Genomic DNA, 13,494 nt, shown 5'->3' with positions numbered 1-13,494 from the left:
CTACAACTTCTGATCCTTTCAATTTATAGCAAGCTCTTGTCAGGATTATATATTAACAAAATTTATTAAAAGTAACTAGATGTGAGAATCATTCTAGCTTACTGGCTGACATAACTGATTCAACAATTCACAATAATACTGTAATTTGTAAAGAACAGTACCAAGCAAATCATTCTTAACTTCATTATGATTCAAAATCTCAATAACTACTTCTAGAACAGGTCGTGAACCTGTCCTCGTGCAAAACTGACTTTTAAATTGATGCATTTGTCTTTTTCTGCATCTAGTAACTTTGTGCATGAACTTCCAATAAATTATTAATATTTTCTCCAGGCATAAGCCCCCCTTAAGAACCTTCTATTTTTATGTAAATCAAATAAGAAGTTATGATCATCAGCAAAACACTAATGGGAAGGAAGTGCTTGAAACCCACCAATACCACCCCCCACCCCCCGCCTTGTGCTGTGCATGCATATCATATCAAGAGTACCCAACCAATATTTAAATCCTATGTCTGCACATCAGTTCCTCAATTACAATATGAAAACTTTCAATCCATGGGTCTCTCACACACATAAGAGCCACAAAGAGTGTATAGACTATAAAACAGTATGCAATTATTAACTCTGTTTGACAGGACAGCTGACCTGCCTTTACTTAATTCTACCCACTCAATATTCTACATCTGTCCCATTTGCTGTTCATCATCATACCCTAACAACTTCTATCTTTGCCAGAAATTTACTTTTATCAGAATATTACAATGGTAAACATACAGTGTGCATCTCTTTTCCTTTATACTGCGGGATCCAGGTGAAATAATCACAAAAAAGATAACAGACATTTATTTATTTCAAGATTCACTATAAATATACAACTGGCAGCATTGGTCTACAGTAAATGCCTGGAAAGCTGTTTACCTGTATATTTAAACAACACCTTAGCCTGGCTCATTTATCTCACACTTATAAAACTTTATTATTATCAGCTATCACAATGAGAGATATCTGCAGCTCCCAGAATATACTTCAGTGTACAACCTCTTTAACCACCTCACACACATTTCATATTTAATTCCTAGTTTTTGCATTTATACTCAGCTGACACCAAGAAACTGGAGTGAACACTTGCTCTGGGACAGAATAAAACAGCAGAATAAAACATTATCGCATTTACTGGATGAAAAGCATTTTAGAAATGAGTACATTAGAGGGTCAGCTCAGGTTGGACGGTTGGGAGACAAAGTCAGAGAGGCGAGATTGTGTTGGTTTGGACATGTGCAGAGGAGAGATGCTGAGTATATTGGGAGAAGGATGCTAAGGATAGAGCTGCCAGGGAAGAGGAAAAGAGGAAGGCCTAAGCGAAGGTTTATGGATGTGGTGAGAGAGGACATGCAGGTGATGGGTGTTAAAGAACAAAATGCAGAGGATAGAAAGATATAGAAGAGGAAGATCCGCTGTGGCGACCCCTAACAGGAGCAGCCAAAAGAAGAAGTCAAAGTGACAAAGAATTTGCTAACTGACTCAGTTAAAATTGGTTCTTTAAATAAATAAAAATATTTACAGATACATTAGCAATAATAATAGAAAGATATATTAAGAGTTTTAGTACTAATATGTGTGTGCTTGAAGTTAATTAATAAAACCTAGGTATTATAACTTTTCAAGAAAGAAAGGGAGTTGCACTGATTAAAGACTTCCTATTTTCCCTCAACACCACCTCTCCTCATCCCACATCCTTTCCTGTTTAAAGAGACTGAATGGACTGCAAACCCTGAACTCATGTCACCCAAGTCAGTTAAAAGAATAAGTGCCAAAGAGAATTAATTCAGGAAATCACTAGCTTTTTTATTGTATTGTCATGTGGAAGATTTGAAAAGACCTGTGTGGACTGGAAGAGACATTTAGAGAACCAAACTCTAGTCCAGGCTGGTAGTGGGTGGTGTCAATCTGTGTCATAACCTGGATCAGGTGTGCTGCTTTACTTAAGTGGTATTAAAAAAGAGAGACACACTATTGTGTGTATATACTGTATCTTTACCTTTCATTGTAACTGAAAACAGTGATAAGTGTGAGACACACAGATTGCATCCAAATGTAATGATCATGTGTTGAATACTATCATATCATATAATAACTTGATCTTTATCTGCAGTGAAACAGATAAGTGGTTTTGTATGCATACTTTAGCTTCTGCTGATTCAAGCATAAGGCCTAGACTGACCAATTGTGATGCATGCTACAGAAAACATCTGTAGTGATAATAAACCTTAGGCCAGATTGTGTACACTTTGAACAGTGAAGACATTTTAACTTGCAGAATTACTGTACGTAACATGTTGAAGTTCTCATTACTGAAGTTCAACATGTTATGTACACATTACCATATTCACAACAAGTCTCAAAAGTAAATAGTTTCTACCATGTCATAACACTTAATAAGAAAGACAAGATCACTTGGCATTCAGTGCAAAGTGGTATAGACACATGTAAAAACTATATAAAGAAAAGCTAACCCCTGAGAATAACAAAGGCAAAGCTAGATTTCTCTAGAAATTAAAATATTAAATATGAGCTAAAAACATCTACTATTAGTGAACGGTGTGCTGCACCTGTAGTGGTTTCAGCATATTACTGCCACCTCTATGGCACATGTGCATTTGCTAACCCAAAGAGTGTGAACTCAAAGGTTGTCTGTTAATTAGGCTATGATTTGCTACATTCTTTACAATACCATATAAACTAATTCTCATATTACTGTATCAGATAGATATAGATCTGTATTACCTCACAAAAAAAAGTAATAACTGCTCTGAATCATAAGCATTTACACAAATTAAATACACCTTGACTTTCAGTTCTTTGTTGTGGTTTTACGGAATGGTGCTATGAATAACAAGATAACTATCACCCAAAAACTGATTGATAAAAACACATTTTTATGGATTATATGATATCCTTTCAACATTCTCTATATGTTATATTCATTCTCTTGAATGCATCTTCATTTCCATCCAAATGTTTAGAGCACTGAATCTCAAGTTCAAATTTATTGTCATGTGTATAATAAAATACCTGGTTGGATGTCTCTTTAGTCTAGAGACAGCATTAACAGAAAATGACGTAAAGCAGACAATTCTTAAAAAACAAAACAGAATGACTGTAAACTTCATTTATGATCAATTTGTTTAATGAATCTGTAAGAAGGCTGCATGCCTTAGTAAACTATCAGAAAAGCTGTGTGATATGCAGTCCATAACTATCCATCCATCCATTTTCCAACCCGCTGAATCCGAACACAGGGTCACGGGGGTCTGCCGGAGCCAATCCCAGCCAACATAACTAATTCAAACTTAAACCAGATAACAAACAGTAGCATATTAAAAAACAAGAGGCAGAATACAAGTCATCACATTTTTCACATGTTATGCATACTAAATATAATCTTGGAGCATGTTGCTAAAGATTCCCCATAACCCTGAATTGCATTATGCCACCAAACTACTAAATTACAGAATGAAAAATATCACGGATAATCAAAGCAGAACACTACATGACATATCCAATTTATCAAGTGCCAGTACAAATTCTTCCTGTTCAGCCTGGACGTTTACTATCAAACTTCTTGCAGTTACTATGACTGAAAGGGTCCAAAGACAGTTGTGCAACCTCCTAAGAAGAGACTTGTCCACCATTTCCTGGCTTGAAAAGGACAGCATATTCTGTCTATTGGTTGGCATGAGCACTTCAAATATGCTTTATGAGAGGAACAATTCTAAACACTTTTTCACTCATTTATGTGTCAAAATCTAAATGTGTACCATATACAATAGCTCTCAATATAAAGTGGTATTTACATATTTATTTATGTGACATTTATAGACTACTAAAGAGCTGAAGGAAGCAGAAGGAGTGTGCAGTATAAATCATTTACTTACAATGTCCCTAATTTCATAAGAAAAAAAAAATATTACAATAGCAACCTTTATATTTCCGTTTAGTAATCTATTCATTACCTGCATCTGCTCTTACATTACAGGGTTCTTCAGCAGTACTTAGTGAAGTGCAGAAACCTTTATGAAAGACCAAAAAACCCACCAGCACTCACTCATTCGGAGTCAATGTGCAAACACTCTATAACTAGGGACTAGGATGGGAACTCAAGCCTGGCCATTTAGAGCTGTGAGGCAACAGAAATAACCACTGTGTGACTCCCAATTTTAAGTAATTTTCTATTAATTTGAAAATATTCACAAACATTTATTAATCCTATGGATTACAAATTAGATGAAACATAATAGCTGTTATGTTGATGACTTACATTCTGAACACAATGAAATGAGCTACTGGTATAAAATGCAATCTTAATAATCCAAGCATAAACAGAGAAAAAATATTTTTCTCTAAAAACAAACAGAAGTTAACTATGCTGTCTTTCAGATCACACAAAACAAAGAGCCACTTCTTCAGAACTGGGCAAAGCAATAACCCTCGGGTGAAAACTGCTGCTTTTGTTGGGTACCCAGTCCAGACCAGCAATTCACTTCTATTAGCAATCGAAAGAAACAGATCTTCCTTATTCTTCCCCTCTCTAAAAGAAGAAAATAAAAGGAAATGGGGCGCTCTCTGGACTATCTGAAACTGCACCACTGTTGCTGTATTTGTTTCAAGGATGAAATGCTGTAACAGTATCTACCAAGCCATGACGATCAAGGGGTACATCTCCAACAAGCCCTGCACAGATCAAATGTTAGGCATTGCTCTGCTTCGAAACAAAAGGAGAAAAAAAATCTCAGCTCAATACTAGCAAGTCAGGCTGATAACTACAAATAATAAATATTTCAAACAATAGCTTTATGGCTAAAGTTATAAAACGGGAAAGGAGAAAGAAAAGATAAATGAACATTTTTTTCAAAGTAGATAAGGAAGTGTCTTACAAAGAGAGAAGGAATGAAAAAAAACTTTTAACAAGGGAAATCGGAACATGTAAAATTCTTGGTAGCATTTGAAGCTTGGACTGAATGATGGAAAAAAGAGTGTAATTTTCAGCTGCATTTTTAATGCTCTAAAATAAAAAAAAAACATCTTCGGAACATCTAAAAAGAATTCAGTTGAGCACCCTAATATCTCTAACTATAAATGATCAGGGAGCAAATGAAAAAGAAACATAATCTACTGAAGCAGGCAAGCATATTTTAAAGAGATCCCAGAAAAAAACAGCCATTCCCTGGCTTTAAACCTTTACTACAGTTTTGCTATTTCTGTCTTCAATTTGTTAAACATGCCAAAAAGCCTCTTCATTATTTAACTGCACATGTTCCTTTACAAGCCTTCAATTATGAAACAGAATAGTAATTTAGTTTATTATCTTTCTTTAGATACATAACTAATCTGTCCTAGTTGTGCCATAATTATTATCACTATACTGAGCCCAGCTATTACAATTAAAAACAACAAAGGGAAAGTAATCCATCCTCACTAAAAAGGCGGCACTCACTTGGAGGATTAAAACTCAATTTATTTTAGGTTATAAGGTCTTGCATTGGCAGGTAGTGCGGGAAAAAAGTGCTTCTCAAAAACGGCAGCGAATAAAAATTTTACTGTCTCGTGGTATGACAGGTACTTAATTACGTTAATATCTGTACCAAGCAAGCCAACTGATAATGTCGATTTTTATCTAGATATATAAGGAATACCTAATTAACTGGAAATAACCTTATAGGCATTTTATACAGAATTCCACAGTTTTTCAGTGACATGTTTATTTTGACTGCTGAACCAATTCTTGTTTTTTGTTGACTGTTTTGTACATATCTCTCAAATGTATTACAAAAATGGGACCTTTGTTACTTAAAGCATTTTTATTAAGCCAATATATTTTAAAAATGGGGCAACACATATATATTCGTACTTATCCCAGCAAGACTTAATTTAGAATGAATAGTTCTAAAAAGAAAATGACAAAAGTAGAATTTTAGACATGGACATAAGTATTGTACTTTATTATTTCATGCTGGCCCAGCAGTCCAAAAGTCAAGTCCAGGTAGCTTTTGAATGTAGCCTTAAACCTCACATAACATTTCTATTTTAAATTGATATTAGTTACACCTCAAGACTTGCAAAATGTCCCCCTCTTATTTTCAGGCTTTGTTCAGAAGATTGCTTTCCCATGTGCTTATAAGACACAAGGCATTATACAAAATAAAACCTGACATATATTCTAATATGCAAACAGGTATGACTACCTCAGGCTATGGAAGCCTTGCTAAAGCAAGTATTACCGCATGCACCATTTTGATTGTGCCATTAGATCAATAACCTCAACAATCTATTTAGACTAATACACAGCTGTTCTTGGTAAAACAAATGCTGCAACTACAGCATCTCCCTGAATATAATGCATTCCTTCACAATAAATAGTCATCATTGATCACAAAAACAAAAGTAGAGGAATGAGCACAACAACACTGTATGCTGTTTCCAGTGCCTGTCCACAGGTTTTAATTAGCTGTTGTTGAAGGAAATATACCGCTGCTGCTGCTCACTGTGAACCTTATAAGTGATATTTAAATCAGAGAATGAAGTGAATGGTGCAATTAGGCTCCGCCTTACATTTTTCCATGGATGTTGCTTGATTATACATTTCAGCATGTCACTCTGTCAACTGTACAGCTTAACTATGTATTCTACTTTACCAAATGGTTCACTGGTACTTTCTCTTCCAATTAAATTTTACAACTAGCATTAATGGAAGATGCACATCATAGCATGTCTCTCTTTTATCACAAAATCATTCATATTGCATAAGAATCGTCTCAGCACCATGATGAATTAAGCAAGCTGGCATTTTAGAAAGTAAAAAATAAATATATAAAATATACAGTATTTCAGATTAGTAATTAACATATCAAAGATACAACTTAAATGTATCCCACTGAATAGGGGCATTAGATGCACACTTTCATTATTATTTACGACAGAATGTGGTTATGGGTTCCAGCAGTCATTGCTTTAAACTAGTGCAATGCCATGAGTACTGTGCAGTGGTTGGCCAGCTTCCTCACAAATTAAGTTTGCAGCTCCTTACAACTTTATGGCTGAGAATGAATGTAACATTTCTGGATTCCATAAAGACACAGATATGGTTGACACTGAGGAGTGAACATGGAAACAGAAATATGCTTCGCAGGCAGATATAGCTGGTAGCTTCTGTATGCTAGAGTAAGGTTATCCAAGACACCTTTACAGCAATGGACACTCTCTCTTTATAAAGTCTTGCATCCACAAAGCATAGTGAAGGACTGTTCCCACCCCTCCCACTGCCTTTTTGTCCCACTTTCATCTGGCAGAAGTTACTGTAGCATCCAAACCAGTTCTGCCAGACTCTGCAATAGCTTCTACCCCTTGGCTGTCTGGTCTCTTACCTCTGTGCTATCTAGTCTGATCCTCTTTGGGGATATGACAAGAAAACCACAGTGCCTAGAAGGTAACCCATACAGACACAAAGTGAAAATGCAAACTCCACGTAGCCAGTGAAGAGGTACAAGCTTTAAACCCATGACACTGGATCCATGACACAGTTTAGATAACCACTGTACTACAGTGAAGTTACAATCACACTACAGAGTAGCTTAGCTCTGCAAAAGCAATAATGAAGCTTGTTTTTTAAGAAACTGACAGAGTATTAACTATACACAAATTTTCTATATGGCATACCATACGTGCATCCAAATATACTGCTACCTTAAACACTTCCCACCTTAAAAAATTAAAAACCTTTTTTGATTTCTTAATATTCCAATTTGCCATTGGCATATCCTAGAAAAATAAATTTAATATACAACTGTATCCTTTTTTAATTCTCTGGTGGTATATTCCAGGCCATTTTCTCTCACACAAAAATAGCACCAGCTGTTTCTCAGTTGGCTTTCAACAGAAATGGTTAAACAAACTCTAAAAAGGTATATACTGCCTTATGCAGTTACATCTATTCCCTCAGCAATAAAACATGCAGGCATGCCTCTCAGATTTAATTGAAATGGGTTTGTAAACTTGCCCTTTCCCCACTGGGACTGAAGACGAACTCTGACCCTCTCCAGGAACCAATAGAAAAAGGCAAATTCCACCGAGCAGTGTCAGTTGTCAAGGCTTTTGTTCATTTTGCTCTCCCAAAAATACAAAAATGAAATCCTTTACAATTTCACTTTATTTTTTCCTTCTGCTATTTGTCTGCTCAAGACTCACTTCATCATCCACGTCTGTCGTCGTGATCCTGTAGGTGTTGCTTTTATTCTGTCTGCCATAACAGGATTATTTTTTACCCTCTGTTGTGACTCCATTATCAGTTAATAAAATGAATAGCTGTAATCACAGCTTTCACATTCCATTCTGTATTCCAGTATAGTTTAAATAATACCCATTATGTTGTAAACTGAATGTTACATTTTCAAAATTGAATATAATACGTTCTGGTGTCTAAAAGAAAGTTGCTAAAATCATGCTAAAAATGGAAATAAACAGTATTGAAAAATGGCATATGCAAACTCAAGAGTAATGCATCATAGTTTAAGTCTAAATCCAAGGAAATATATCTTCTCTTAAATTTTACATAGTCTGCATCACCCTACAAATCCCATTACATTTAGTTCTCTTTGCAGTGCAAACTTTAAATATACTGTGGAGTAGCAGATATTTGTACACAGTGGTCAGTTAATCTGCTCCACAAAAATGCCAATGACAATTTCTTTATTTAAGGGAAAGTTCCCTTAGGTCTAATTCTAGCAGTCAGTGCAGCTGTGGAGGAGCCAAACACCCCTGTCCAACACAAGGCTGGCATCCCCAGGTCTGCATTTCTGTTTGGATTAAACAGTACATTTGTGCAAAAATGGGTTGCAGTACAAAATATATATAGTGCCAGACTACTGATCTACTGATAAGAACCAAGGTTAAGAAACATTACAAGGGCACAGTCTATTGAAGCAAAAGGCCTCGGAGGGTTTCCTCCCAAAATTAAGTTGCAAAAACTAAATGTGGATCAGACCAAAGCAAAACTGAAACTGAAGTATGATTGTCTCAGCCATTTGTGGGCATTATATCCAAGAAACTTAGGTGCAGGACTATAAAGAGCAGGTTTGCCGGTTCAGTCCAGCACAGCACATGACCTTCACCAAGTCATTTAACCTGCCAATGCTCTAATTCTAACAATATGTAAACAATGTGCCAACAATGTGCCACTGATCTGAAAGTCCTTTTAGATAATCTTCAGCTTCATGCATGTGCAACAGTAATGAAAACTCCAGATTCCTTGGTCCTGCTTTATTCCACTTATTCAAATGTCTTCACAAAATGTTTGAGAGAATCTTTCCATTAATTCAGTACCACCTAATCTTTAGCCTATCAAAATGTGCATGTCATTTATAAATGTGAGTTCTACTTTCCCAAACAAATCAAGACAAAGCAATTTTCAGTCCCGCGTTGTCTTTCATATCTTAGGAATTCTAATTTAAAGGCCTATTAAATACTATTTGATTTTTTGGTAGACAAGATAAAGGATTGAGCTTTCCTGTCATTTTATAAATACAAAAGAAAAAATTACAACCCTCTTATCTGAAAAACAGTGCTAGTCATTTTTAATTAAGTTGTTGCAACTTTCATCATACATATCTTTCATGCTTCTCTTCTGATTTACATACATATAGTAGTATAGACAGGATGGCAGACTTGCAAGGTTGCATTATTTTCCAAGATGGGTTTGGTCAGACTCAAGTCTTATCAGGCCTATGCTTATTGCCTCCTTCATCCCTGGCATCACTTTGCCAGCCCGACAACCTACTGTATGACCAATTTATACACACTGCCACACACAAAGACCCACACTCACACAAACACACACACATATATATATATCTTTAGATATATATATAAATATATATATATATATAAATATATATATATATACAGTATATATGTATACACAAACACACACACACATATATATACTGTATATATATATATACCCAATGTATATATATATATAATTATAGTGGAGATCTAGGTCAATTTGCTGACATTTTTTCATGTAGAACGCTAAGAAAATGGTAAAATCTACCTGATGCACAGTACAATCGTAACAAAACATTTTCTACTTCTTAAATAAATGTCTATATTTCTACCTTACCCCTTACTTGATATTATCATACCCTAAAGAAGTGTATATGGTGCAAATGTAGAACCATTTTTTGTTCTCATATAAAATCTCTTAAAAAAGGAATCATATGTCATAAAAGGTTCAAGTACAGTTCATATCCATGTACTCCATATGCACATTTAATTTGGCATCCCTGTATAATTTCCATCAAACTAGGAATTAAAATGTAGCTTTATATTTCTACTTAAGGCATTACAGATAACTAGGCAATTCACTTACATTGCATTAGTACAAATAACCTCTCATCACAAAGTGAGTAAGTGCTAAACACACCTCTGTAAAATGCACTATTTAATATATAAAATGTCAAAATGTGATACTCTCCTTTGAACTGTTCTGTTATAACAAGCATGAAGTCAAAGTGTACTGTTTTATAAATAATACTAGTCATTAAGCCCGTTACAATAACGGGCACTAGAACAGTAGTGCATAAACATTAGTTGGAACAGTCTATATTAAATGGCAAGGGACCTTGACCTCATTCTGTTTGTTGGTCATATTTTTCTTTGTCTTTCAGCCTGTCTTTTGTTGATATTTACTTGCTGAGCTGACCGTTCTTCGTGAGCTGCCGCCGTGTATTGTGTGTCTTTAATTTTCTATGACAGTAATACTGTCTTGTACGTCCACTGGCTTGTACGTCCGTAATATACCTTTAATTTTCTCAGGCGGTAATACAGGCGTGTGCGTCGGTAATATGCCTTTAATTTTCTCTGACAGTAATACTGGATTGTTTGTGGCTGTAATATGTGTCACTGTATTGTGTACCATTAATTTCCTCTCACAGTAATACTGGTTTGTATTTCCGTAAAACGCCTGTAACTTTCTCTGACAGTAATATCGCGCATCGCACCGTGCCCCGCGCATGCGCACTTCACCAGAAGACACACATACACGGACACCTGGACGCACACAGGGATTTTATTAAAGAGGATAACTCCTTCGTGATATGGTCACCTTTCAATACAATTTTTATACACCTTTTATATATAAAACAAAGTAAGCATTTTACTGATGAACACATTTGAAAAATTACTTAGAGCACACTGTATTCTACACTACAACACTGTCTCTTTGTAAACAGCCTTGGTCAAATGTGTTTGATAAAGAATTAAAACAGTGATAGCTGGATTGTGTTACCTTTAATAAGAATTCATTTACAATGTAAACACATATTAAAGTGTCTCATTTTTGAATACACATTATAGCATTGTAATTCCTTTATCTTGAAACATACATTAATGATTAATACTTTTAGCTTAGGGTTTATAAACTGAAAGAGCTGTAGCTGACAGGCAATAACTCAGCATTACATTTATCTGCATGAGTTACCAACAACAACAGAAATGCTATCTGCCATACAAACTTTTGCTGTGAAAATTGATCTCCCTTTTCTGTACACTGAAACATCACACTTTCTATATCAGGGTCTTGTGATTTGATCTGGTGGTCTCTAGGCAAGGGTCATAAAAACTGTGGCTGTTTCCTTGTGTTTGCATGAATGCTGTACAACATAACTAGATTTTCTTGAGCATGGGAAAGGTGCTATATAAATAAAATGTTTTATTATCATTATTATTATTAGTGATGATATACTTCTATCAACCCACAGCACTAGTGCATCCAAGCAGGGGCATAAGTAACTGGCCTGGGAGAAATATAAGCAAACCTCCCTGTCTCTTTCTTTCACTTGCAGTGGTACCTGACACACTGTAACAACCAGATCATGCTGCACAATAATCCATGGATATTTCAATAAAATACCCACTTCTCCATCTCTTGCAAATTCTTTTAGTTAGCTGATGAAAAGCAACACTCTGTCTTTTACAACACATTCTCCTTCCTTTTTTCTATACCTATCTTGAGAGTCATATTTATGATGTACTCATCATGAATTCATACACCATCACCTCACCTGGATTTAAACTCTCACACCCACCAGATAAGTTCCATGCGTGAATAACCAAACATGACAAGGCAAATCTGCCACTGTTACCAGTCTGCGTACTACAGGTATTGTACAATTATAAATTTATAAATAAATTAAATATAAAATAGCAGATCCAGACCAATGGCCTGTTTTCAAACAGATACTATCATGTTAAAATGGAGGCGGTCAGGACACGGGCCAGACAGGCGTCACCGTTTTGTTTATTTAGTGTAACGAAGAGTCATGCATGTCAGCCGGTGCCATTCGTAAATTCCATGGCAGTGCCAGCTGTTACCCAGGTACCGTCCTGCCACTTTTGGAATCACGAGACGTTTCGTTTCAGAGACAGTATTTTCGTGAAGCAGATCTGTATAATGTCTTTATTAGAACATCTTGAAAACTTTTTAGATGCACTGTCTTTTCTATTACATCGTCCATGTACATCTCTCGTGATCGGAAAAAATGGAAGTACAACAGCCAAAAAAAGACCTGAAAAAAGTCTGCGTACCTGTGCAAGGCTGTGTACTTTCAAGGACTGCTTTTATATTGGATCAGCTATCCGAACCGTCATAAATAGTGACAAATGGAAGTAGGATGGGGTTAAATGTAAGAAAGTGCACGCCACGTCTGCGGCTGAGCTATTACTTTCTTGAACTTAAACCAGCAAATCTGAATAAACCATCTAGAATAAGAGCAAAAAAGCAACAAGAACACCTTCGGTTGGGAGTAAAATAAACAATTGCGCTTGCTGTTGCTTGCGCATCGCTTTTCAGTTTTAAACTCGGCGTCACGATGCTCCTTTTCGGCCTGGCGTTCTTACTTTTCCTCTTTTTTCCCTTAATCGCCCCCTCCCACTTCAATCCACTGTCTGTTTCCTTGCCCCCTCTAATCTTTTCCTTTACAGATCGCCTTTCCTCCCTTTTACTCTACTACCCCCTCCCTTCTAGTAAAGAGAGGGAGAGAGAAAAAAAGAGCGAGAGAGGGGGGTCACGTGACACGGCGCTCAAAACTCCAGCATTCCAGCAGTCCTGCCGCTCCAACTCCAAGGCGATAAAAAACTCAGCCAAGTCACCTTTATTATGCTTGAACGAGCATTGGGAGACATACGGTCTGTAGAAGTGGTAGCAGCGATAGCAACACTGTGCCACCCCGACAGTTTTCCACTCAGCCTTTACCTACAGTTGACTAATCTACCCTACCCGTAAGCGCAACTCTGCACTACAATTTCCAAAAACATGCAAATGCCCATCATTTTTTTTTGCTTTTGCTTCAGCGTCTACTGACAGAAACAGATTTAACGTTCATTTTGTAGAAATCAACATGACAAAACTTTAAAGCAAAATTGGATTCTATATCTAGAC

General features: G+C 36.1%; 1 protein-coding gene across 6 annotated transcripts in view; it reads right to left on the bottom strand.

Annotated features, from left to right (window-relative positions):
- Positions 1–13,494, bottom strand: part of LOC114653368 (zinc finger protein 521) — a 496,047-nt gene that overhangs the window by 481,541 nt on the left and 1,012 nt on the right. The window lies entirely within an intron of this gene.

This window comes from Erpetoichthys calabaricus, chromosome 6 (assembly GCF_900747795.2).
Source record: "Erpetoichthys calabaricus chromosome 6, fErpCal1.3, whole genome shotgun sequence".
NCBI classification, from domain to species: domain Eukaryota; kingdom Metazoa; phylum Chordata; class Cladistia; order Polypteriformes; family Polypteridae; genus Erpetoichthys; species Erpetoichthys calabaricus.
The sequence above is the reverse complement of the archived record's forward strand: the minus strand, read 5'-3'. Positions and strand labels throughout refer to the sequence as shown.